The 22641-nt window shown below is 46.8% G+C and overlaps 20 non-coding genes across 20 annotated transcripts; all 20 read right to left on the reverse strand.

The window, feature by feature from the left end:
• Positions 1-4150: 4150 nt before the first annotated feature.
• TRNAC-GCA (transfer RNA cysteine (anticodon GCA)) lies at positions 4151-4222 on the reverse strand. The gene has a single exon. It is a non-coding gene; the product is annotated as a tRNA-Cys (tRNA).
• A 761-nt stretch (positions 4223-4983) lies between these two features.
• TRNAC-GCA (transfer RNA cysteine (anticodon GCA)) lies at positions 4984-5055 on the reverse strand. The gene has a single exon. It is a non-coding gene; the product is annotated as a tRNA-Cys (tRNA).
• Positions 5056-5624: 569 nt separating this feature from the next.
• Positions 5625-5696, reverse strand: TRNAC-GCA (transfer RNA cysteine (anticodon GCA)). The gene has a single exon. It is a non-coding gene; the product is annotated as a tRNA-Cys (tRNA).
• A 300-nt stretch (positions 5697-5996) lies between these two features.
• On the reverse strand, positions 5997-6068 carry TRNAC-GCA (transfer RNA cysteine (anticodon GCA)). Its single transcript has one exon. It is a non-coding gene; the product is annotated as a tRNA-Cys (tRNA).
• Positions 6069-6829: 761 nt separating this feature from the next.
• Positions 6830-6901, reverse strand: TRNAC-GCA (transfer RNA cysteine (anticodon GCA)). The gene has a single exon. It is a non-coding gene; the product is annotated as a tRNA-Cys (tRNA).
• Positions 6902-7471: 570 nt separating this feature from the next.
• TRNAC-GCA (transfer RNA cysteine (anticodon GCA)) lies at positions 7472-7543 on the reverse strand. The gene has a single exon. It is a non-coding gene; the product is annotated as a tRNA-Cys (tRNA).
• A 300-nt stretch (positions 7544-7843) lies between these two features.
• On the reverse strand, positions 7844-7915 carry TRNAC-GCA (transfer RNA cysteine (anticodon GCA)). The gene has a single exon. It is a non-coding gene; the product is annotated as a tRNA-Cys (tRNA).
• A 761-nt stretch (positions 7916-8676) lies between these two features.
• TRNAC-GCA (transfer RNA cysteine (anticodon GCA)) lies at positions 8677-8748 on the reverse strand. Its single transcript has one exon. It is a non-coding gene; the product is annotated as a tRNA-Cys (tRNA).
• Positions 8749-9317: 569 nt separating this feature from the next.
• TRNAC-GCA (transfer RNA cysteine (anticodon GCA)) lies at positions 9318-9389 on the reverse strand. The gene has a single exon. It is a non-coding gene; the product is annotated as a tRNA-Cys (tRNA).
• A 297-nt stretch (positions 9390-9686) lies between these two features.
• On the reverse strand, positions 9687-9758 carry TRNAC-GCA (transfer RNA cysteine (anticodon GCA)). Its single transcript has one exon. It is a non-coding gene; the product is annotated as a tRNA-Cys (tRNA).
• A 761-nt stretch (positions 9759-10519) lies between these two features.
• On the reverse strand, positions 10520-10591 carry TRNAC-GCA (transfer RNA cysteine (anticodon GCA)). Its single transcript has one exon. It is a non-coding gene; the product is annotated as a tRNA-Cys (tRNA).
• Positions 10592-11160: 569 nt separating this feature from the next.
• TRNAC-GCA (transfer RNA cysteine (anticodon GCA)) lies at positions 11161-11232 on the reverse strand. Its single transcript has one exon. It is a non-coding gene; the product is annotated as a tRNA-Cys (tRNA).
• Positions 11233-11532: 300 nt separating this feature from the next.
• On the reverse strand, positions 11533-11604 carry TRNAC-GCA (transfer RNA cysteine (anticodon GCA)). The gene has a single exon. It is a non-coding gene; the product is annotated as a tRNA-Cys (tRNA).
• Positions 11605-12365: 761 nt separating this feature from the next.
• On the reverse strand, positions 12366-12437 carry TRNAC-GCA (transfer RNA cysteine (anticodon GCA)). Its single transcript has one exon. It is a non-coding gene; the product is annotated as a tRNA-Cys (tRNA).
• Positions 12438-18787: 6350 nt separating this feature from the next.
• Positions 18788-18859, reverse strand: TRNAC-GCA (transfer RNA cysteine (anticodon GCA)). Its single transcript has one exon. It is a non-coding gene; the product is annotated as a tRNA-Cys (tRNA).
• Positions 18860-19620: 761 nt separating this feature from the next.
• TRNAC-GCA (transfer RNA cysteine (anticodon GCA)) lies at positions 19621-19692 on the reverse strand. Its single transcript has one exon. It is a non-coding gene; the product is annotated as a tRNA-Cys (tRNA).
• Positions 19693-20261: 569 nt separating this feature from the next.
• Positions 20262-20333, reverse strand: TRNAC-GCA (transfer RNA cysteine (anticodon GCA)). The gene has a single exon. It is a non-coding gene; the product is annotated as a tRNA-Cys (tRNA).
• Positions 20334-20633: 300 nt separating this feature from the next.
• TRNAC-GCA (transfer RNA cysteine (anticodon GCA)) lies at positions 20634-20705 on the reverse strand. Its single transcript has one exon. It is a non-coding gene; the product is annotated as a tRNA-Cys (tRNA).
• Positions 20706-21466: 761 nt separating this feature from the next.
• On the reverse strand, positions 21467-21538 carry TRNAC-GCA (transfer RNA cysteine (anticodon GCA)). Its single transcript has one exon. It is a non-coding gene; the product is annotated as a tRNA-Cys (tRNA).
• Positions 21539-22480: 942 nt separating this feature from the next.
• On the reverse strand, positions 22481-22552 carry TRNAC-GCA (transfer RNA cysteine (anticodon GCA)). The gene has a single exon. It is a non-coding gene; the product is annotated as a tRNA-Cys (tRNA).
• Positions 22553-22641: the final 89 nt, after the last annotated feature.

Here is a 22641-nt window from a genome sequence, read left to right on the forward strand (position 1 = left end):
AGAGGCTCGAGTCTGAATGGAGGTTCCCTGAACGCCCATTCATTGCTTCTAGACGCTTTAGATCTGAGGCACAATCTAGCTCCTGGGGCCCTCCGCCCAAAGTTGACATTGCCGTCTCCAAATTGTCAAAGCGTACGGTAGTACCAGCGGAGGATGGCTCTAACCTCCAGGATGTGATGGATCGGAGGGCGGAGGGGTCCCTGAGGCGTATTTATGCCTCTTCCTCAGCACAAGCCTCAGTGGGCATCGCGGCTAGCGAGGTAGTCGCTAAACTGCGGTCAGACATCTCAAAACTGGAGAGAGATATTGACTCCGGGGTCCATCGGGACGACTTGCTGTCGGCCATGACAAATATCAGCCTCATGTCTGACTATCTCTCGGAGGCGGCTTTCTACCAGGTCAAGCTGGCAGCAAGATCCATGGCATTGTCCACCGCCGCAAGGCGCCCGCTTTGGCTTAAGCCCTGGAGGGCAGATAACGCCTCCAAATTCAATCTATGCGCCTTGCCCTTTGAGCCAGGCAGACTATTTGGGAGTGAACTCGACCGGATAATGGAGGGTCTGGCCGATTCAAAAGGTAAGAACCTTCCCCAGTCTACAGGATCCAGGCAACGATCCTTTCGGGGCTATGCCCCCTCCAGAGGCATGTCTAGAGGCCAATTTCGTAGGCGCCCCTCGGGCCCAAGAGGCGGTCGAGGTTCCTCCCGTGATGGTGAAAAGAGAGCCACCTTCTGACTGTCACGATCCCCTTGCCTGCAGGGCCAAGGTGGGGGGTCGTCTTTCCTTACATTTAGCCGCCTGGCACCATCATATCCAGGATCCTTGGGTTCTCCAGCTTATACGGGAAGGCTACAAGATAAGCTTCCTTTCCCTTCCTCCAGACAGATGCAGGAGGACCCGCCCTCTTCAGGGCACCAAACAACTTCATCTGCAAAGATCTGTGCTGGAGTATATCGACAAGGCTGCATTGGAACCCGTTCCTCTAGACGAACAAGGGCAAGGCGTCTACTCACCCGTGTTTCTAGTGCCAAAGTCGACCGGAGGGTGGCGCATGATTATCGACCTAAGGTATGTAAATCAATTTATCCGCAAGGTCCGGTTCCGTATGAAGACCATAAGGTCGGTTCTCCCCTTTCTGCAGCCGGGAGATCTATTCGTCACCTTGGATCTGAGGGACGCATACCTCCATATCCCCATCTATCCTCCACACAGAAAGTATTTAAGGATTGCCACAGATCTAAACGGAAGATTACATCACTTCCAGTTTACAGCTCTCCCGTTCGGTATAACTTCAGCCCCCCACACCTTTACAAAGGTAGTGGCCCCGGTCATAGCCGCCCTGCGCCTCCAGGGGATATTTATTGTCCCATATTTAGACGATTGGCTGATAAAAGCTCAGTCAAGGGAGCTCCTCGCCACACAGTTGAGCATCACAGTGGCATTTATAAGCGAGCTGGGCTGGCTAGTAAACTGGCAAAAGTCAGTAGTGGTTCCATCTACCCGGATTCAATTCCTAGGGTTCAACTTGGATTCTCTCAGTATGATGATCTCCCTGCCCTCTCCTCGGAAGGAGAAGATTGGTCGAGCGGTTTACTACCTATCCCGAACCAGGAAGGTTACAATCAGGACAGCGATGAAGGTCCTAGGTCTCATGTCCGCGACCATCGAGGCAGTTCCCTGGGCTCTATGGCATATGCGCCCTTTACAGCTCGAGATCCTGAGAGTATGGAACCACAGTCCCTTGGGACTTCAGAAGCCTATCCAGCTTTCCATCAGTGCCCGTCGATCACTACAATGGTGGTCCCAACTCAAAGACGGGAGGTCCACGGTCCAGACCTCCTGGACCCTGTTGACCACAGATGCCTCCCTTACAGGCTGGGGAGCGCATCTGGGGGAGACCCTAATACGGGGAACATGGAACCAGCAGGAGAGAACTCGCTCCTCCAATTGGCGAGAGCTTACGGCAGTTTTTCTGGCACTACGGACTCTGACTCCCCATCTCCAAGGGAAGGCTGTCAGAGTAAGGACAGACAATTCTACAGCCGTCCAATATATCAACAAACAAGGAGGCACCAGGTCCCCCTCCTTGATGCGGGTGACCGACCTGATATTTTCATGGGCGGAGAAGAATTTGTCCCGGCTGTCAGCGGTACATATCAAAGGCCACCTCAACGTCCTGGCAGATCAACTAAGCAGGGGACTAGTAACAACAGCCGAATAGTCTCTGTCCCCGGAAATTTTCCTACAGTTCACCAGGATATGGGGTCTCCCCGAGGTGGATCTGATGGCCACCCAACACAACGCCAAGGTGGGACGATTTTGCTCCCTGTACCGGGACGGCAATCCCTTGGCGATCGATGCCCTGTCAATACCCTGGAGCTTCAAACTAGCATATGTTTTCCCTCCGATTCCAATGATTCCCAGGGTGTTGGCGAAACTCAGGCAGGACCAGACATCGGCCATTGTCATCATGCCGTTCTGGCCGAAAAGGGCATGGTTTACCCACCTCATGTTAATGAGTCGAGGGACCTACTGGAGGCTTCCGTGTGTCCAAAACCTGGTAACTCTAAACAGTCAGCTCTGCCAGGATCTGGACAGGTTCAACCTCACTGCCTGGAGGTTGACCGCACCGTACGTGGAGACAGAGGATTGTCCCTGGCCGTCTTAAGAACATTGGCCCACTCTAGAGCGGACTCAACCAATCATAGTTACCAGAGGATCGCTCAAGTATTTAAGGATTGGGGAGCCAGGAGACAGTGTGATACATCCTCCGTTGAATCAGTCCTGGAGTTCTTACAAGAAGGGTTGGACAAAGGATTGTCCCCAGCCACCTTGAGAGTACATGTCTCGGCTTTGTCCGCTCTATTGGGGACTAGACTGTCTCAGAATCCTCTTATAAGGCAATTCCAGAAAGGGGCCTCCAGGCTCCGACCCCCGGTACGGCCTCCGGCCCCCCAATGGGACTTAGCTGCGGTCCTGCAAGGGCTATGTGGCCCTCCATTTGAACCCCTAACAGAGGTGGACTTCAAGTACCTCTCTTGGAAAGTGACCTTTTTGCTGGCAATCACATCTGCCAAGCGAGTAGGTGAGCTCCAGGCCTTGGCGGCGTCAGAGCCATACACAATCTTTTTTCCAGACAGAGTCCAGCTCAGGTTTGTTCAAGGCTTTCTGCCCAAGGTTCCGTCAGTGGAGAATATAAACCAGACTATAACCTTGCCCACCTTCTTCCCCTCTCCTTCCTCGGAGTGGGAGGAGAAGATGCACAGTTTGGATCTTGTACGAACACTGCAGATATACCTGGACCGGACGGGCCCATTCCGCAAGTCAGAAAACCTACTTATCAATTTTTTTGGTCACAACAGAGGTGTTAAGGCGTCCAAACCTACCCTGTCAAGGTGGATCAGAGAAGCCATCTCAGTGGCCTTGCAGACACAGGGGCTGCAGGTTCCAGAGTTTTTGCGAGCCCACGCTACCAGGTCGGTGGCTGCGTCCTGGGCAGAGAGGCAGTCCCTCTCAGTAGACCAGATCTGTGCAGCTGCATCTTGGTCTTCCCACTTGACTTTCGCCAGGCACTATAGATTGGACTGGCATACCTCCAAGGCGAAGTCCTTTGGTTACTCTATCCTGACCTCTGCTTGTCAGGATCGCCCTCCCTAGAAGGGGTATTACTTGTTAAATCCCCATCTTGTGCTGCTGTTTGGGCGTAGGGGGAATGGAAGATTATGTAGATAATCTGTTTTCCCTTAGCCCAAACAGCAGCACAAAGCTCCCTCCCTTTTTTCTTAGTAAAGGATAAGTTAATTATAGTCTGTATGGTACTTGGAGACTAACACAGGGAGGGGGAGGTCTCCTGGACCTTTTATGGGAGGGCAACTTGTTAGTTTATTAAAAGTTCCACCTGTCCTAACAGTACACAGGGGCAGGAATACCCCATCTTGTGCTGCTGTTTGGGCTAAGGGAAAACAGATTATCTACATAATCTTCCATTCTGCTGTCAGACTCCCTTTAACTTCTCTAGAATTTTACATATGACAAATGTGTTCCCACTGTTGCAGTCGAGTTAATTCATTTTTACATAATAGCATCATCTATTCGTAGTCATTAAACCATCGACACAACGGTTTTTAAAAGCTTCAAGTGAAGCTCGAACAAGGGGGCACTCGGATTTGAACCAAGAACCTCTTGATCTGCAGTCAAACGCTCTCCCACTGAGCTATACCCCCAATCTTAGGACACTGAGATCGCGAGAAATGTGTACCCCAAAATACTACCATTAAACGGTAGTACTTGACCCAAAGAAAAAGCCCTCGTCTATTTACATGGATGGGGAAATGGAAGTGCTATAAATTTTGGTATGTGATGAAAGAGAAAAATTCAAGAAATGTCTCCCAGCGAGAATTTGAAAAGGGGCGAGTACAACATAACTCAGGGCCAGTCGAAATTGGGTATACAGAGGGAAAGAGGGAGGGACGAAGGGCAGCACGTTACGGTGGGAGATGTACCTCTTTGGAGCAACCGGAATGCCCTGGTCGATCCAAAGAGCTCACTTGCATATTGTCAAAAGCGGAGATATCTTTGCAACGGAGACACCCTGGGCTAGGGAGACACCCTAACCCTTCTATCTGCCGGACTAAGCTGATCTGCTGGCTTTCATGACAGACTCCATTTCATGTGTCTTCAACTTTACTGCATTATTACAAGCACTTGAAATGTCCCGAAGAGACTTATATTGACAAATCTCTTTTTCACTTTTCTAATCTTCAAATGAACTTCATAGATGAAAAAATTCTCCTTTATTGACATGATAGAATCATGATTTCCAAAATATTTGCCATGGGCTCCTAACGGTTAATTCTAAAAAATCGCCAAAGGATGGCAAGTGCGACCATGCCTAGAGAAGTATCATGTCATTTAGCATTTTCATGATATCATTAGCAGGTTAAAACCAAAAGACATTTTTAAATCTTCAACCCAAACTTGCACAAGGGGGCACTCGGATTTGAACCGAGGACCTCTTGATCTGCAGTCAAATGCTCTACCACTGAGCTATACCCCCCAAGTACACCAGCAGAGCTTTATAGCCAGTCTGCCTGCTTGCTGACACATAAAGGGCGTTTCTCAGCAGCAAATTTGCTATAAATATAATGAAAGTACCTTGCTGTGGGGCTTCTTCAGTTTCCAAATATGCCTCTGTTCTTCAGCTTTGGAGCCCCATTTTCAAGTAAGTGGCAGTTTTATTCATATGAAAGCGAGGGGAAAAGTGCATTGGGGGCGGCTCTTGGCTTGACTGGGCTTTGGTCTCAGCATTAGATTCCCAGGCAAAGCACTTTCGTCTCATTTTTATCTGCAGAAAATCATACATGTCCTTGAAAACTGGTCTGCGAAGCTGCATAGCAGAGACATAAGTGGAAAGTGCACGAGCACCACTACACTATACTGTAAGTAGGTTTATGATAAATCTTCTGCTAATAGGCTCAATTTAACCTCTCTAGCACTTTATAAACAGGATATCTGTTCTCACTGCTGCAGTCGTGCTAATTCATTTTTACATAACACCTTTGTCTATTCGCAATCCTTAAACTACCCACACAAAGGTTTATCAAGCCGTCAAGAGAAACTAGCACAAGGGGACACTCGGATTTGAACCGAGGACCTCTTGATCTGCAGTCAAATGCTCTACCGCTGAACTATACCCCCAATCCACAACAAATTGCATGTGAATGAAATTATACAATGACTTGAACCTTGGCCTGCACAGCTGCATAGCAGAGGCATATTTGGAAAGTGCACAAGAATTACTACACTATACTGGGATTAGGTTAATAACAAACTTTCTGCTGTCAGACTCCCTTTAACTTCTCTAGAATTTTACATATGACAAATGTGTTCCCACTGTTGCAGTCGAGTTAATTCATTTTTACACAATAGCATCATCTATTCGTAGTCGTTAAACCATCGACACAACGGTTTTTAAAAGCTTCAAGTGAAGCTCGAACAAGGGGGCACTCGGATTTGAACCAAGGACCTCTTGATCTGCAGTCAAATGCTCTCCCACTGAGCTATACCCCCAACCTTAGGACACTGAGATCGCGAGAAATGTGTAGCCCAAAATACTACCATTAAACGATAGTACTTGACCCAAAGAAAAAGCCCTCGTCTATTTACATGGATGGGGAAATGGAAGTGCTATAAATTTTGGTATGTGATGAAAGAGAAAAATTCAAGAAATGTCTCCCAGCGAGAATTTGAAAAGGCGCGAGTACTACAGAACTCAGGGCCAGTCGAAATTGGGTATACAGAGGAAAAGAGGGAGGGACGAAGGGCAGCACGTTACGGTGGGAGATGTACCTCTTTGGAGCAACCGGAATGCCCTGGTCGATCCGAAGAGCTCACTTGCATATTGTCAAAAGCGGAGATATCTGGGCAACGGAGACACCCTGGGCTAGGGAGACACCCTAACCCTTCTATCTGCCGGACTAAGCTGATCTGCTGGCTTTCATGACAGACTCCATTTCATGTGTCTTCAACTTTACTGCATTATTACAAGCACTTGAAATGTCCCGAAGAGACTTATATTGACAAATCTCTTTTTCACTTTTCTAATCTTCAAATGAACTTCATAGATGAAAAAATTCTCCTTTATTGACATGATAGAATCATGATTTCCAAAATATTTGCCATGGGCTCCTAACGGTTAATTCTAAAAAATCGCCAAAGGATGGCAAGTGCGACCATGCCTAGAGAAGTATCATGTCATTTAGCATTTTCATGATATCATTAGCAGGTTAAAACCAAAAGACATTTTTAAATCTTCAACCCAAACTTGCACAAGGGGGCACTCGGACTTGAACCGAAGACCTCTTGATCTGCAGTCAAATGCTCTACCACTGAGCTATACCCCCCAAGTACACCAGCAGAGCTTTCTAGCCAGTCTGCCTGCTTGCTGACACATAAAGGGCGTTTCTCAGCAGCAAATTTGCTATAAATATAATGAAAGTACCTTGCTGTGGGGCTTCTTCAGTTTCCAAATATGCCTCTGTTCTTCAGCTTTGGAGCCCCATTTTCAAGTAAGTGGCAGTTTTATTCATATAAAAACGAGGGGAAAAGTGCATTGGGGGCGGCTCTTGGCTTGACTGGGCTTTGGTCTCAGCATTAGATTCCCAGGCAAAGCACTTTCGTCTCATTTTTATCTGCAGAAAATCATACATGTCCTTGAAAACTGGTCTGCGAAGCTGCATAGCAGAGACATAAGTGGAAAGTGCACGAGCACCACTACACTATACTGTAAGTAGGTTTATGATAAATCTTCTGCTAATAGGCTCAATTTAACCTCTCTAGCACTTTATAAAACAGGATAACTGTTCTCACTGCTGCAGTCGTGCTAATTCATTTTTACATAACACCTTTGTCTATTCGCAATCCTTAAACTACCCACACAAAGGTTTATCAAACCGTCAAGAGAAACTAGCACAAGGGGGCACTCGGATTTGAACCGAGGACCTCTTGAGCTGCAGTCTAATGCTCTACCGCTGAGTTATACCCCCATTCCACAACAAATTGCATGTGAATGAAATGATACAATGACTTGAACCTTGGCCTGCACAGCTGCATAGCAGAGGCATATTTGGAAAGTGCACAAGAATTACTACACTATACTGGGATTAGGTTAATAACAAACTTTCTGCTGTCAGACTCCCTTTAACTTCTCTAGAATTTTACATATGACAAATGTGTTCCCACTGTTGCAGTCGAGTTAATTCATTTTTACATAATAGCATCATCTATTCGTAGTCGTTAAACCATCGACACAACGGTTTTTAAAAGCTTCAAGTGAAGCTCAAACAAGGGGGCACTCGGATTTGAACCAAGGACCTCTTGATCTGCAGTCAAATGCTCTCCCACTGAGCTATACCCCCAATCTTAGGACACTGAGATCGCGAGAAATGTGTACCCCAAAACACTACCATTAAACGATAGTACTTGACCCAAAGAAAAAGCCCTCGTCTATTTACATGGATGGGGAAATGGAAGTGCTATAAATTTTGGTATGTGATGAAAGAGAAAAATTCAAGAAATGTCTCCCAGCGAGAATTTGAAAAGGCGCGAGTACAACAGAACTCAGGGCCAGTCGAAATTGGGTATACAGAGGGAAAGAGGGAGGGACGAAGGGCAGCACGTTACGGTGGGAGATGTACCTCTTTGGAGCAACCGGAATGCCCTGGTCGATCCAAAGAGCTCACTTGCATATTGTCAAAAGCGGAGATATCTGGGCAACGGAGACACCCTGGGCTAGGGAGACACCCTAACCCTTCTATCTGCCGGACTAAGCTGATCTGCTGGCTTTCATGACAGACTCCATTTCATGTGTCTTCAACTTTACTGCATTATTACAAGCACTTGAAATGTCCCGAAGAGACTTATATTGACAAATCTCTTTTTCACTTTTCTAATCTTCAAATGAACTTCATAGATGAAAAAATTCTCCTTTATTGACATGATAGAATCATGATTTCCAAAATATTTGCCATGGGCTCCTAACGGTTAATTCTAAAAAATCGCCAAAGGATGGCAAGTGCGACCATGCCTAGAGAAGTATCATGTCATTTAGCATTTTCATGATATCATTAGCAGGTTAAAACCAAAAGACATTTTTAAATCTTCAACCCAAACTTGCACAAGGGGGCACTCGGACTTGAACCGAGGACCTCTTGATCTGCAGTCAAATGCTCTACCACTGAGCTATACCCCCCAAGTACACCAGCAGAGCTTTCTAGCCAGTCTGCCTGCTTGCTGACACATAAAGGGCGTTTCTCAGCAGCAAATTTGCTATAAATATAATGAAAGTACCTTGCTGTGGGGCTTCTTCAGTTTCCAAATATGCCTCTGTTCTTCAGCTTTGGAGCCCCATTTTCAAGTAAGTGGCAGTTTTATTCATATGAAAGCGAGGGGAAAAGTGCATTGGGGGCGGCTCTTGGCTTGACTGGGCTTTGGTCTCAGCATTAGATTCCCAGGCAAAGCACTTTCGTCTCATTTTTATCTGCAGAAAATCATACATGTCCTTGAAAACTGGTCTGCGAAGCTGCATAGCAGAGACATAAGTGGAAAGTGCACGAGCACCACTACACTATACTGTAAGTAGGTTTATGATAAATCTTCTGCTAATAGGCTCAATTTAACCTCTCTAGCACTTTATAAACAGGATACCTCTTCTCACTGCTGCAGTCATACTAATTCATTTTTACATAACACCTTTGTCTATTCGCAATCCTTAAACTACCCACACAAAAGTTTATCAAACTGTCAAGAGAAACTAGCACAAGGGGGCACTCGGATTTGAACCGAGGACCTCTTGATCTGCAGTCAAATGCTCTACCGCTGAGCTATACCCCCAATCCACAACAAATTGCATGTGAATGAAATGATACAATGACTTGAACCTTGGCCTGCACAGCTGCATAGCAGAGGCATATTTGGAAAGTGCACAAGAATTACACTATACTGGGATTAGGTTAATAACAAACTTTCTGCTGTCAGACTCCCTTTAACTTCTCTAGAATTTTACATATGACAAACGTGTTCCCACTGTTGCAGTCGAGTTAATTCATTTTTACATAATAGCATCATCTATTCGTAGTCGTTAAACCATCGACACAACGGTTTTTAAAAGCTTCAAGTGAAGCTCGAACAAGGGGGCACTCGGATTTGAACCAAGGACCTCTTGAACTGCAGTCAAATGCTCTCCCACTGAGCTATACCCCCAACCTTAGGACACTGAGATCGCGAGAAATGTGTACCCCAAAATACTACCATTAAACGATAGTACTTGACCCAAAGAAAAAGCCCTCGTCTATTTACATGGATGGGGAAATGGAAGTGCTATAAATTTTGGTATGTGATGAAAGAGAAAAATTCAAGAAATGTCTCCCAGCGAGAATTTGAAAAGGGGCGAGTACAACATAACTCAGGGCCAGTCGAAATTGGGTATACAGAGGGAAAGAGGGAGGGACGAAGGGCAGCACGTTACGGTGGGAGATGTACCTCTTTGGAGCAACCGGAATGCCCTGGTCGATCCAAAGAGCTCACTTGCATATTGTCAAAAGCGGAGATATCTGGGCAACGGAGACACCCTGCGCTAGGGAGACACCCTAACCCTTCTATCTGCCGGACTAAGCTGATCTGCTAGCTTTCATGACAGACTCCATTTCATGTGTCTTCAACTTTACTGTATTATTACAAGCACTTGAAATGTCCCGAAGAGACTTATATTGACAAATCTCTTTTTCACTTTTCTAATCTTCAAATGAACTTCATAGATGAAAAAATTCTCCTTTATTGACATGATAGAATCATGATTTCCAAAATATTTGCCATGGGCTCCTAACGGTTAATTCTAAAAAATCGCCAAAGGATGGCAAGTGCGACCATGCCTAGAGAAGTATCATGTCATTTAGCATTTTCATGATATCATTAGCAGGTTAAAACCAAAAGACATTTTTAAATCTTCAACCCAAACTTGCACAAGGGGGCACTCGGATTTGAACCGAGGACCTCTTGATCTGCAGTCAAATGCTCTACCACTGAGCTATACCCCCCAAGTACACCAGCAGAGCTTTCTAGCCAGTCTGCCTGCTTGCTGACACATAAAGGGCGTTTCTCAGCAGCAAATTTGCTATAAATATAATGAAAGTACCTTGCTGTGGGGCTTCTTCAGTTTCCAAATATGCCTCTGTTCTTCAGCTTTGGAGCCCCATTTTCAAGTAAGTGGCAGTTTTATTCATATGAAAGCGAGGGGAAAAGTGCATTGGGGGCGGCTCTTGGCTTGACTGGGCTTTGGTCTCAGCATTAGATTCCCAGGCAAAGCACTTTCGTCTCATTTTTATCTGCAGAAAATCATACATGTCCTTGAAAACTGGTCTGCGAAGCTGCATAGCAGAGACATAAGTGGAAAGTGCACGAGCACCACTACACTATACTGTAAGTAGGTTTATGATAAATCTTCTGCTAATAGGCTCCATTTAACCTCTCTAGCACTTTATAAACAGGATACCTGTTCTCACTGCTGCAGTCGTGCTAATTCATTTTTACATAACACCTTTGTCTATTCGCAATCCTTAAACTACCCAAACAAAGGTTTATCAAACCGTCAAGAGAAACTAGCACAAGGGGGCACTCGGATTTGAACCGAGGACCTCTTGATCTGCAGTCAAATGCTCTACCGCTGAGCTATACCCCCAATCCACAACAAATTGCTTGTGAATGAAATGATACAATGACTTGAACCTTGGCCTGCACAGCTGCATAGCAGAGGCATATTTGGAAAGTGCACAAGAATTACTACACTATACTGGGATTAGGTTAATAACAAACTTTCTGCTGTCAGACTCCCTTTAACTTCTCTAGAATTTTACATATGACAAATGTGTTCCCACTGTTGCAGTCGAGTTAATTCATTTTTACATAATAGCATCATCTATTCGTAGTCGTTAAACCATCGACACAACGGTTTTTAAAAGCTTCAAGTGAAGCTCGAACAAGGGAGCACTCGGATTTGAACCAAGGACCTCTTGAACTGCAGTCAAATGCTATCCCACTGAGCTATACCCCCAACCTTAGGACACTGAGATCGCGAGAAATGTGTACCCCAAAATACTACCATTAAACGATAGTACTTGACCCAAAGAAAAAGCCCTCGTCTATTTACATGGATGGGGAAATGGAAGTGCTATAAATTTTGGTATGTGATGAAAGAGAAAAATTCAAGAAATGTCTCCCAGCGAGAATTTGAAAAGGGGCGAGTACAACAGAACTCAGGGCCAGTCGAAATTGGGTATACAGAGGGAAAGAGGGAGGGACGAAGGGCAGCACGTTACGGTGGGAGATGTACCTCTTTGGAGCAACCGGAATGCCCTGGTCGATCCAAAGAGCTCACTTGCATATTGTCAAAAGCGGAGATATCTGGGCAACGGAGACACCCTGGGCTAGGGAGACACCCTAACCCTTCTATCTGCCGGACTAAGCTGATCTGCTGGCTTTCATGACAGACTCCATTTCATGTGTCTTCAACTTTACTGCATTATTACAAGCACTTGAAATGTCCCGAAGAGACTTATATTGACAAATCTCTTTTTCACTTTTCTAATCTTCAAATGAACTTCATAGATGAAAAAATTTTCCTTTATTGACATGATAGAATCATGATTTCCAAAATATTTGCCATGGGCTCCTAACGGTTAATTCTAAAAAATCGCCAAAGGATGGCAAGTGCGACCATGCCTAGAGAAGTATCATGTCATTTAGCATTTTCATGATATCATTAGCAGGTTAAAACCAAAAGACATTTTTAAATCTTCAACCCAAACTTGCACAAGGGGGCACTCGGATTTGAACCGAGGACCTCTTGATCTGCAGTCAAATGCTCTACCACTGAGCTATACCCCCCCAAGTAAACCAGCAGAGCTTTCTAGCCAGTCTGCCTGCTTGCTGACACATAAAGGGCGTTTCTCAGCAGCAAATTTGCTATAAATATAATGAAAGTACCTTGCTGTGGGGCTTCTTCAGTTTCCAAATATGCCTCTGTTCTTCAGCTTTGGAGCCCCATTTTCAAGTAAGTGGCAGTTTTATTCATATGAAAGCGAGGGGAAAAGTGCATTGGGGGCGGCTCTTGGCTTGACTGGGCTTTGGTCTCAGCATTAGATTCCCAGGCAAAGCACTTTCGTCTCATTTTTATCTGCAGAAAATCATACATGTCCTTGAAAACTGGTCTGCGAAGCTGCATAGCAGAGACATAAGTGGAAAGTGCACGAGCACCACTACATTATACTGTAAGTAGGTTTATGATAAATCTTCTGCTAATAGGCTCAATTTAGCCTCTCTAGCACTTTATAAACAGGATATCTGTTCTCACTGCTGCAGTCGTGCTAATTCATTTTTACATAACACCTTTGTCTATTCGCAATCCTTAAACTACCCACACAAAGGTTTATCAAACCGTCAAGAGAAACTAGCACAAGGGGCCCTCGGATTTGAACCGAGGACCTCATGATCTGCAGTCAAATGCTCTACCGCTGAGCTATACCCCCAATCCACAACAAATTGCATGTGAATGAAATGATACAATGACTTGAACCTTGGCCTGCACAGCTGCATAGCAGAGGCATATTTGGAAAGTGCACAAGAATTACTACACTATACTGGGATTAGGTTAATAACAAACTTTCCCCCTACGCCCAAACAGCAGCACAAGATGGGGTATTCCTGCCCCTGTGTACTGTTAGGACAGGTGGAACTTTTAATAAACTAACAAGTTGCCCTCCCATAAAAGGTCCAGGAGACCTCCCCCTCCCTGTGTTTTTTTCTGTCCTGTTACCAGGACAGGTGGAGGGAGAAGGTTTCCTCCTCTCCCACATATATTTTCTTGGGAATCTTTTTCTTTTAGCCCTCCCCCCCCTTTTCTGGTCTTACCTGGGGGTGTGGGGCTTCTTTCCTGACCTCTGGCGGCGCCCCCCCCCCCCCCTCACTCCCCAGCCTGGGTGTACATGCTCCTGCGTCCGGGTGGGGGAGAGTGAGTGCGAGGTGGCAGCTTTCGGTTGTCTTCGGCGCTGCTGCGTCGCGCGCTCCCGGCTCTCCCCCGCCGCCTGGGGGGGAGATGCTCCGGCGGCCGGGGGAGGAACTTGTGCCGCAGGTCTTTGTTTCCGCCGCGGGCACTGCTAGGGTGCTCCGCGGACTTCCGCTCTCCCCGCGCATGCGCGGGAATCCTTTTCGCGCATGCGCGGTCTGGCGTCCCCACGCGGCCAGGTATTGGGAGCGCTTTTCAGCGTTTTGGGGAAATTTTAAGGGGGCAGTGTCCCCCCTCTTCTCCAGCCTTCTTAGCCAGGTTAGGCTAAAGGAAATGTGTGCCCCTCAGCCTTGGGTCAGGCAGAGGAGGTGGAAGGGGCGGAGCTAGCATGTCTCCGCCCCCACTTTCGCCCTATTTAGTCCTGGTCTGCCCAGAGTAGGTTGCCTGTCTGCTTAGCTTGCAGGTTCCTACTGTTCCCTGGGCAACCAGAAAGTAGAAAATTCCTAGACACTTCAAGTGCTCTGAATCCTGTTTAAAGGTGATGTATGCCCCCTGGTGGGCGCTGAGGGTAGAAGCTGTAAGGTAAGGAAAATAATGAGTAACATGTTTTTCCTTAGATGTCATCCTCCTCCTCTGTGGCTGATAACCCTAAAAGAAAGGCTTCCAGCAAACGTCGCCACCTAGCCTGTGTTAAGTGCGAGGTGCCCTTACCTGATGGCTACGCCTATCAATGTTGTCGCGGGTGTCGAGGTCCCCCCTCAGAAGACACTTCGGTCCGTGACGTAGTCGGTTGGGTGAGAGAATTTGTCGAGGAGTCGATGAGAGAGATGAAGGTCTCGATCTCTCAGTTATCTAAGAGACCGCGTTTGGATTCGCCTCCTTCTCTTCCACCGATGGAGGGTCTCCAAATCTTGGACGAGGTTTCCTCAGAGGAGGACAACCTGGACCCAACTAAGCCGGTCTTCTCGGTGGATAAGATGCCCAAGCTACTAAAAGTGGTTCGGGCTAAAGAGATAGGGGAGGCTACTGAGGAGACTCCGTCTACCTCTCTCAGAGCCTTCAGAGCTGATCCAGACCTGGTCAAGAGGCTCGAGTCTGAATGGAGGTTCCCTGAACGCCCATTCATTGCTTCTAGACGCTTTAGATCTGAGGCACAATCTAGCTCCTGGGGCCCTCCGCCCAAAGTTGACATTGCCGTCTCCAAATTGTCAAAGCGTACGGTAGTACCAGCGGAGGATGGCTCTAACCTCCAGGATGTGATGGATCGGAGGGCGGAGGGGTCCCTGAGGCGTATTTATGCCTCTTCCTCAGCACAAGCCTCAGTGGGCATCGCGGCTAGCGAGGTAGTCGCTAAACTGCGGTCAGACATCTCAAAACTGGAGAGAGATATTGACTCCGGGGTCCATCGGGACGACTTGCTGTCGGCCATGACAAATATCAGCCTCATGTCTGACTATCTCTCGGAGGCGGCTTTCTACCAGGTCAAGCTGGCAGCAAGATCCATGGCATTGTCCACCGCCGCAAGGCGCCCGCTTTGGCTTAAGCCCTGGAGGGCAGATAACGCCTCCAAATTCAATCTATGCGCCTTGCCCTTTGAGCCAGGCAGACTATTTGGGAGTGAACTCGACCGGATAATGGAGGGTCTGGCCGATTCAAAAGGTAAGAACCTTCCCCAGTCTACAGGATCCAGGCAACGATCCTTTCGGGGCTATGCCCCCTCCAGAGGCATGTCTAGAGGCCAATTTCGTAGGCGCCCCTCGGGCCCAAGAGGCGGTCGAGGTTCCTCCCGTGATGGTGAAAAGAGAGCCACCTTCTGACTGTCACGATCCCCTTGCCTGCAGGGCCAAGGTGGGGGGTCGTCTTTCCTTACATTTAGCCGCCTGGCACCATCATATCCAGGATCCTTGGGTTCTCCAGCTTATACGGGAAGGCTACAAGATAAGCTTCCTTTCCCTTCCTCCAGACAGATGCAGGAGGACCCGCCCTCTTCAGGGCACCAAACAACTTCATCTGCAAAGATCTGTGCTGGAGTATATCGACAAGGCTGCATTGGAACCCGTTCCTCTAGACGAACAAGGGCAAGGCGTCTACTCACCCGTGTTTCTAGTGCCAAAGTCGACCGGAGGGTGGCGCATGATTATCGACCTAAGGTATGTAAATCAATTTATCCGCAAGGTCCGGTTCCGTATGAAGACCATAAGGTCGGTTCTCCCCTTTCTGCAGCCGGGAGATCTATTCGTCACCTTGGATCTGAGGGACGCATACCTCCATATCCCCATCTATCCTCCACACAGAAAGTATTTAAGGATTGCCACAGATCTAAACGGAAGATTACATCACTTCCAGTTTACAGCTCTCCCGTTCGGTATAACTTCAGCCCCCCACACCTTTACAAAGGTAGTGGCCCCGGTCATAGCCGCCCTGCGCCTCCAGGGGATATTTATTGTCCCATATTTAGACGATTGGCTGATAAAAGCTCAGTCAAGGGAGCTCCTCGCCACACAGTTGAGCATCACAGTGGCATTTATAAGCGAGCTGGGCTGGCTAGTAAACTGGCAAAAGTCAGTAGTGGTTCCATCTACCCGGATTCAATTCCTAGGGTTCAACTTGGATTCTCTCAGTATGATGATCTCCCTGCCCTCTCCTCGGAAGGAGAAGATTGGTCGAGCGGTTTACTACCTATCCCGAACCAGGAAGGTTACAATCAGGACAGCGATGAAGGTCCTAGGTCTCATGTCCGCGACCATCGAGGCAGTTCCCTGGGCTCTATGGCATATGCGCCCTTTACAGCTCGAGATCCTGAGAGTATGGAACCACAGTCCCTTGGGACTTCAGAAGCCTATCCAGCTTTCCATCAGTGCCCGTCGATCACTACAATGGTGGTCCCAACTCAAAGACGGGAGGTCCACGGTCCAGACCTCCTGGACCCTGTTGACCACAGATGCCTCCCTTACAGGCTGGGGAGCGCATCTGGGGGAGACCCTAATACGGGGAACATGGAACCAGCAGGAGAGAACTCGCTCCTCCAATTGGCGAGAGCTTACGGCAGTTTTTCTGGCACTACGGACTCTGACTCCCCATCTCCAAGGGAAGGCTGTCAGAGTAAGGACAGACAATTCTACAGCCGTCCAATATATCAACAAACAAGGAGGCACCAGGTCCCCCTCCTTGATGCGGGTGACCGACCTGATATTTTCATGGGCGGAGAAGAATTTGTCCCGGCTGTCAGCGGTACATATCAAAGGCCACCTCAACGTCCTGGCAGATCAACTAAGCAGGGGACTAGTAACAACAGCCGAATAGTCTCTGTCCCCGGAAATTTTCCTACAGTTCACCAGGATATGGGGTCTCCCCGAGGTGGATCTGATGGCCACCCAACACAACGCCAAGGTGGGACGATTTTGCTCCCTGTACCGGGACGGCAATCCCTTGGCGATCGATGCCCTGTCAATACCCTGGAGCTTCAAACTAGCATATGTTTTCCCTCCGATTCCAATGATTCCCAGGGTGTTGGCGAAACTCAGGCAGGACCAGACATCGGCCATTGTCATCATGCCGTTCTGGCCGAAAAGGGCATGGTTTACCCACCTCATGTTAATGAGTCGAGGGACCTACTGGAGGCTTCCGTGTGTCCAAAACCTGGTAACTCTAAACAGTCAGCTCTGCCAGGATCTGGACAGGTTCAACCTCACTGCCTGGAGGTTGACCGCACCGTACGTGGAGACAGAGGATTGTCCCTGGCCGTCTTAAGAACATTGGCCCACTCTAGAGCGGACTCAACCAATCATAGTTACCAGAGGATCGCTCAAGTATTTAAGGATTGGGGAGCCAGGAGACAGTGTGATACATCCTCCGTTGAATCAGTCCTGGAGTTCTTACAAGAAGGGTTGGACAAAGGATTGTCCCCAGCCACCTTGAGAGTACATGTCTCGGCTTTGTCCGCTCTATTGGGGACTAGACTGTCTCAGAATCCTCTTATAAGGCAATTCCAGAAAGGGGCCTCCAGGCTCCGACCCCCGGTACGGCCTCCGGCCCCCCAATGGGACTTAGCTGCGGTCCTGCAAGGGCTATGTGGCCCTCCATTTGAACCCCTAACAGAGGTGGACTTCAAGTACCTCTCTTGGAAAGTGACCTTTTTGCTGGCAATCACATCTGCCAAGCGAGTAGGTGAGCTCCAGGCCTTGGCGGCGTCAGAGCCATACACAATCTTTTTTCCAGACAGAGTCCAGCTCAGGTTTGTTCAAGGCTTTCTGCCCAAGGTTCCGTCAGTGGAGAATATAAACCAGACTATAACCTTGCCCACCTTCTTCCCCTCTCCTTCCTCGGAGTGGGAGGAGAAGATGCACAGTTTGGATCTTGTACGAACACTGCAGATATACCTGGACCGGACGGGCCCATTCCGCAAGTCAGAAAACCTACTTATCAATTTTTTTGGTCACAACAGAGGTGTTAAGGCGTCCAAACCTACCCTGTCAAGGTGGATCAGAGAAGCCATCTCAGTGGCCTTGCAGACACAGGGGCTGCAGGTTCCAGAGTTTTTGCGAGCCCACGCTACCAGGTCGGTGGCTGCGTCCTGGGCAGAGAGGCAGTCCCTCTCAGTAGACCAGATCTGTGCAGCTGCATCTTGGTCTTCCCACTTGACTTTCGCCAGGCACTATAGATTGGACTGGCATACCTCCAAGGCGAAGTCCTTTGGTTACTCTATCCTGACCTCTGCTTGTCAGGATCGCCCTCCCTAGAAGGGGTATTACTTGTTAAATCCCCATCTTGTGCTGCTGTTTGGGCGTAGGGGGAATGGAAGATTATGTAGATAATCTGTTTTCCCTTAGCCCAAACAGCAGCACAAAGCTCCCTCCCTTTTTTCTTAGTAAAGGATAAGTTAATTATAGTCTGTATGGTACTTGGAGACTAACACAGGGAGGGGGAGGTCTCCTGGACCTTTTATGGGAGGGCAACTTGTTAGTTTATTAAAAGTTCCACCTGTCCTAACAGTACACAGGGGCAGGAATACCCCATCTTGTGCTGCTGTTTGGGCTAAGGGAAAACAGATTATCTACATAATCTTCCATTCTGCTGTCAGACTCCCTTTAACTTCTCTAGAATTTTACATATGACAAATGTGTTCCCACTGTTGCAGTCGAGTTAATTCATTTTTACATAATAGCATCATCTATTCGTAGTCATTAAACCATCGACACAACGGTTTTTAAAAGCTTCAAGTGAAGCTCGAACAAGGGGGCACTCGGATTTGAACCAAGAACCTCTTGATCTGCAGTCAAACGCTCTCCCACTGAGCTATACCCCCAATCTTAGGACACTGAGATCGCGAGAAATGTGTACCCCAAAATACTACCATTAAACGGTAGTACTTGACCCAAAGAAAAAGCCCTCGTCTATTTACATGGATGGGGAAATGGAAGTGCTATAAATTTTGGTATGTGATGAAAGAGAAAAATTCAAGAAATGTCTCCCAGCGAGAATTTGAAAAGGGGCGAGTACAACATAACTCAGGGCCAGTCGAAATTGGGTATACAGAGGGAAAGAGGGAGGGACGAAGGGCAGCACGTTACGGTGGGAGATGTACCTCTTTGGAGCAACCGGAATGCCCTGGTCGATCCAAAGAGCTCACTTGCATATTGTCAAAAGCGGAGATATCTTTGCAACGGAGACACCCTGGGCTAGGGAGACACCCTAACCCTTCTATCTGCCGGACTAAGCTGATCTGCTGGCTTTCATGACAGACTCCATTTCATGTGTCTTCAACTTTACTGCATTATTACAAGCACTTGAAATGTCCCGAAGAGACTTATATTGACAAATCTCTTTTTCACTTTTCTAATCTTCAAATGAACTTCATAGATGAAAAAATTCTCCTTTATTGACATGATAGAATCATGATTTCCAAAATATTTGCCATGGGCTCCTAACGGTTAATTCTAAAAAATCGCCAAAGGATGGCAAGTGCGACCATGCCTAGAGAAGTATCATGTCATTTAGCATTTTCATGATATCATTAGCAGGTTAAAACCAAAAGACATTTTTAAATCTTCAACCCAAACTTGCACAAGGGGGCACTCGGATTTGAACCGAGGACCTCTTGATCTGCAGTCAAATGCTCTACCACTGAGCTATACCCCCCAAGTACACCAGCAGAGCTTTCTAGCCAGTCTGCCTGCTTGCTGACACATAAAGGGCGTTTCTCAGCAGCAAATTTGCTATAAATATAATGAAAGTACCTTGCTGTGGGGCTTCTTCAGTTTCCAAATATGCCTCTGTTCTTCAGCTTTGGAGCCCCATTTTCAAGTAAGTGGCAGTTTTATTCATATGAAAGCGAGGGGAAAAGTGCATTGGGGGCGGCTCTTGGCTTGACTGGGCTTTGGTCTCAGCATTAGATTCCCAGGCAAAGCACTTTCGTCTCATTTTTATCTGCAGAAAATCATACATGTCCTTGAAAACTGGTCTGCGAAGCTGCATAGCAGAGACATAAGTGGAAAGTGCACGAGCACCACTACACTATACTGTAAGTAGGTTTATGATAAATCTTCTGCTAATAGGCTCAATTTAACCTCTCTAGCACTTTATAAACAGGATATCTGTTCTCACTGCTGCAGTCGTGCTAATTCATTTTTACATAACACCTTTGTCTATTCGCAATCCTTAAACTACCCACACAAAGGTTTATCAAGCCGTCAAGAGAAACTAGCACAAGGGGACACTCGGATTTGAACCGAGGACCTCTTGATCTGCAGTCAAATGCTCTACCGCTGAACTATACCCCCAATCCACAACAAATTGCATGTGAATGAAATTATACAATGACTTGAACCTTGGCCTGCACAGCTGCATAGCAGAGGCATATTTGGAAAGTGCACAAGAATTACTACACTATACTGGGATTAGGTTAATAACAAACTTTCTGCTGTCAGACTCCCTTTAACTTCTCTAGAATTTTACATATGACAAATGTGTTCCCACTGTTGCAGTCGAGTTAATTCATTTTTACACAATAGCATCATCTATTCGTAGTCGTTAAACCATCGACACAACGGTTTTTAAAAGCTTCAAGTGAAGCTCGAACAAGGGGGCACTCGGATTTGAACCAAGGACCTCTTGATCTGCAGGCAAATGCTCTCCCACTGAGCTATACCCCCAACCTTAGGACACTGAGATCGCGAGAAATGTGTAGCCCAAAATACTACCATTAAACGATAGTACTTGACCCAAAGAAAAAGCCCTCGTCTATTTACATGGATGGGGAAATGGAAGTGCTATAAATTTTGGTATGTGATGAAAGAGAAAAATTCAAGAAATGTCTCCCAGCGAGAATTTGAAAAGGCGCGAGTACTACAGAACTCAGGGCCAGTCGAAATTGGGTATACAGAGGAAAAGAGGGAGGGACGAAGGGCAGCACGTTACGGTGGGAGATGTACCTCTTTGGAGCAACCGGAATGCCCTGGTCGATCCGAAGAGCTCACTTGCATATTGTCAAAAGCGGAGATATCTGGGCAACGGAGACACCCTGGGCTAGGGAGACACCCTAACCCTTCTATCTGCCGGACTAAGCTGATCTGCTGGCTTTCATGACAGACTCCATTTCATGTGTCTTCAACTTTACTGCATTATTACAAGCACTTGAAATGTCCCGAAGAGACTTATATTGACAAATCTCTTTTTCACTTTTCTAATCTTCAAATGAACTTCATAGATGAAAAAATTCTCCTTTATTGACATGATAGAATCATGATTTCCAAAATATTTGCCATGGGCTCCTAACGGTTAATTCTAAAAAATCGCCAAAGGATGGCAAGTGCGACCATGCCTAGAGAAGTATCATGTCATTTAGCATTTTCATGATATCATTAGCAGGTTAAAACCAAAAGACATTTTTAAATCTTCAACCCAAACTTGCACAAGGGGGCACTCGGACTTGAACCGAAGACCTCTTGATCTGCAGTCAAATGCTCTACCACTGAGCTATACCCCCCAAGTACACCAGCAGAGCTTTCTAGCCAGTCTGCCTGCTTGCTGACACATAAAGGGCGTTTCTCAGCAGCAAATTTGCTATAAATATAATGAAAGTACCTTGCTGTGGGGCTTCTTCAGTTTCCAAATATGCCTCTGTTCTTCAGCTTTGGAGCCCCATTTTCAAGTAAGTGGCAGTTTTATTCATATAAAAACGAGGGGAAAAGTGCATTGGGGGCGGCTCTTGGCTTGACTGGGCTTTGGTCTCAGCATTAGATTCCCAGGCAAAGCACTTTCGTCTCATTTTTATCTGCAGAAAATCATACATGTCCTTGAAAACTGGTCTGCGAAGCTGCATAGCAGAGACATAAGTGGAAAGTGCACGAGCACCACTACACTATACTGTAAGTAGGTTTATGATAAATCTTCTGCTAATAGGCTCAATTTAACCTCTCTAGCACTTTATAAAACAGGATAACTGTTCTCACTGCTGCAGTCGTGCTAATTCATTTTTACATAACACCTTTGTCTATTCGCAATCCTTAAACTACCCACACAAAGGTTTATCAAACCGTCAAGAGAAACTAGCACAAGTGGGCACTCGGATTTGAACCGAGGACCTCTTGAGCTGCAGTCTAATGCTCTACCGCTGAGTTATACCCCCATTCCACAACAAATTGCATGTGAATGAAATGATACAATGACTTGAACCTTGGCCTGCACAGCTGCATAGCAGAGGCATATTTGGAAAGTGCACAAGAATTACTACACTATACTGGGATTAGGTTAATAACAAACTTTCTGCTGTCAGACTCCCTTTAACTTCTCTAGAATTTTACATATGACAAATGTGTTCCCACTGTTGCAGTCGAGTTAATTCATTTTTACATAATAGCATCATCTATTCGTAGTCGTTAAACCATCGACACAACGGTTTTTAAAAGCTTCAAGTGAAGCTCAAACAAGGGGGCACTCGGATTTGAACCAAGGACCTCTTGATCTGCAGTCAAATGCTCTCCCACTGAGCTATACCCCCAATCTTAGGACACTGAGATCGCGAGAAATGTGTACCCCAAAACACTACCATTAAACGATAGTACTTGACCCAAAGAAAAAGCCCTCGTC

Source organism: Leptodactylus fuscus, chromosome 1 (genome assembly GCF_031893055.1).
Source record: "Leptodactylus fuscus isolate aLepFus1 chromosome 1, aLepFus1.hap2, whole genome shotgun sequence".
In the NCBI taxonomy this organism is placed as follows: Eukaryota; Metazoa; Chordata; class Amphibia; order Anura; family Leptodactylidae; genus Leptodactylus; species Leptodactylus fuscus.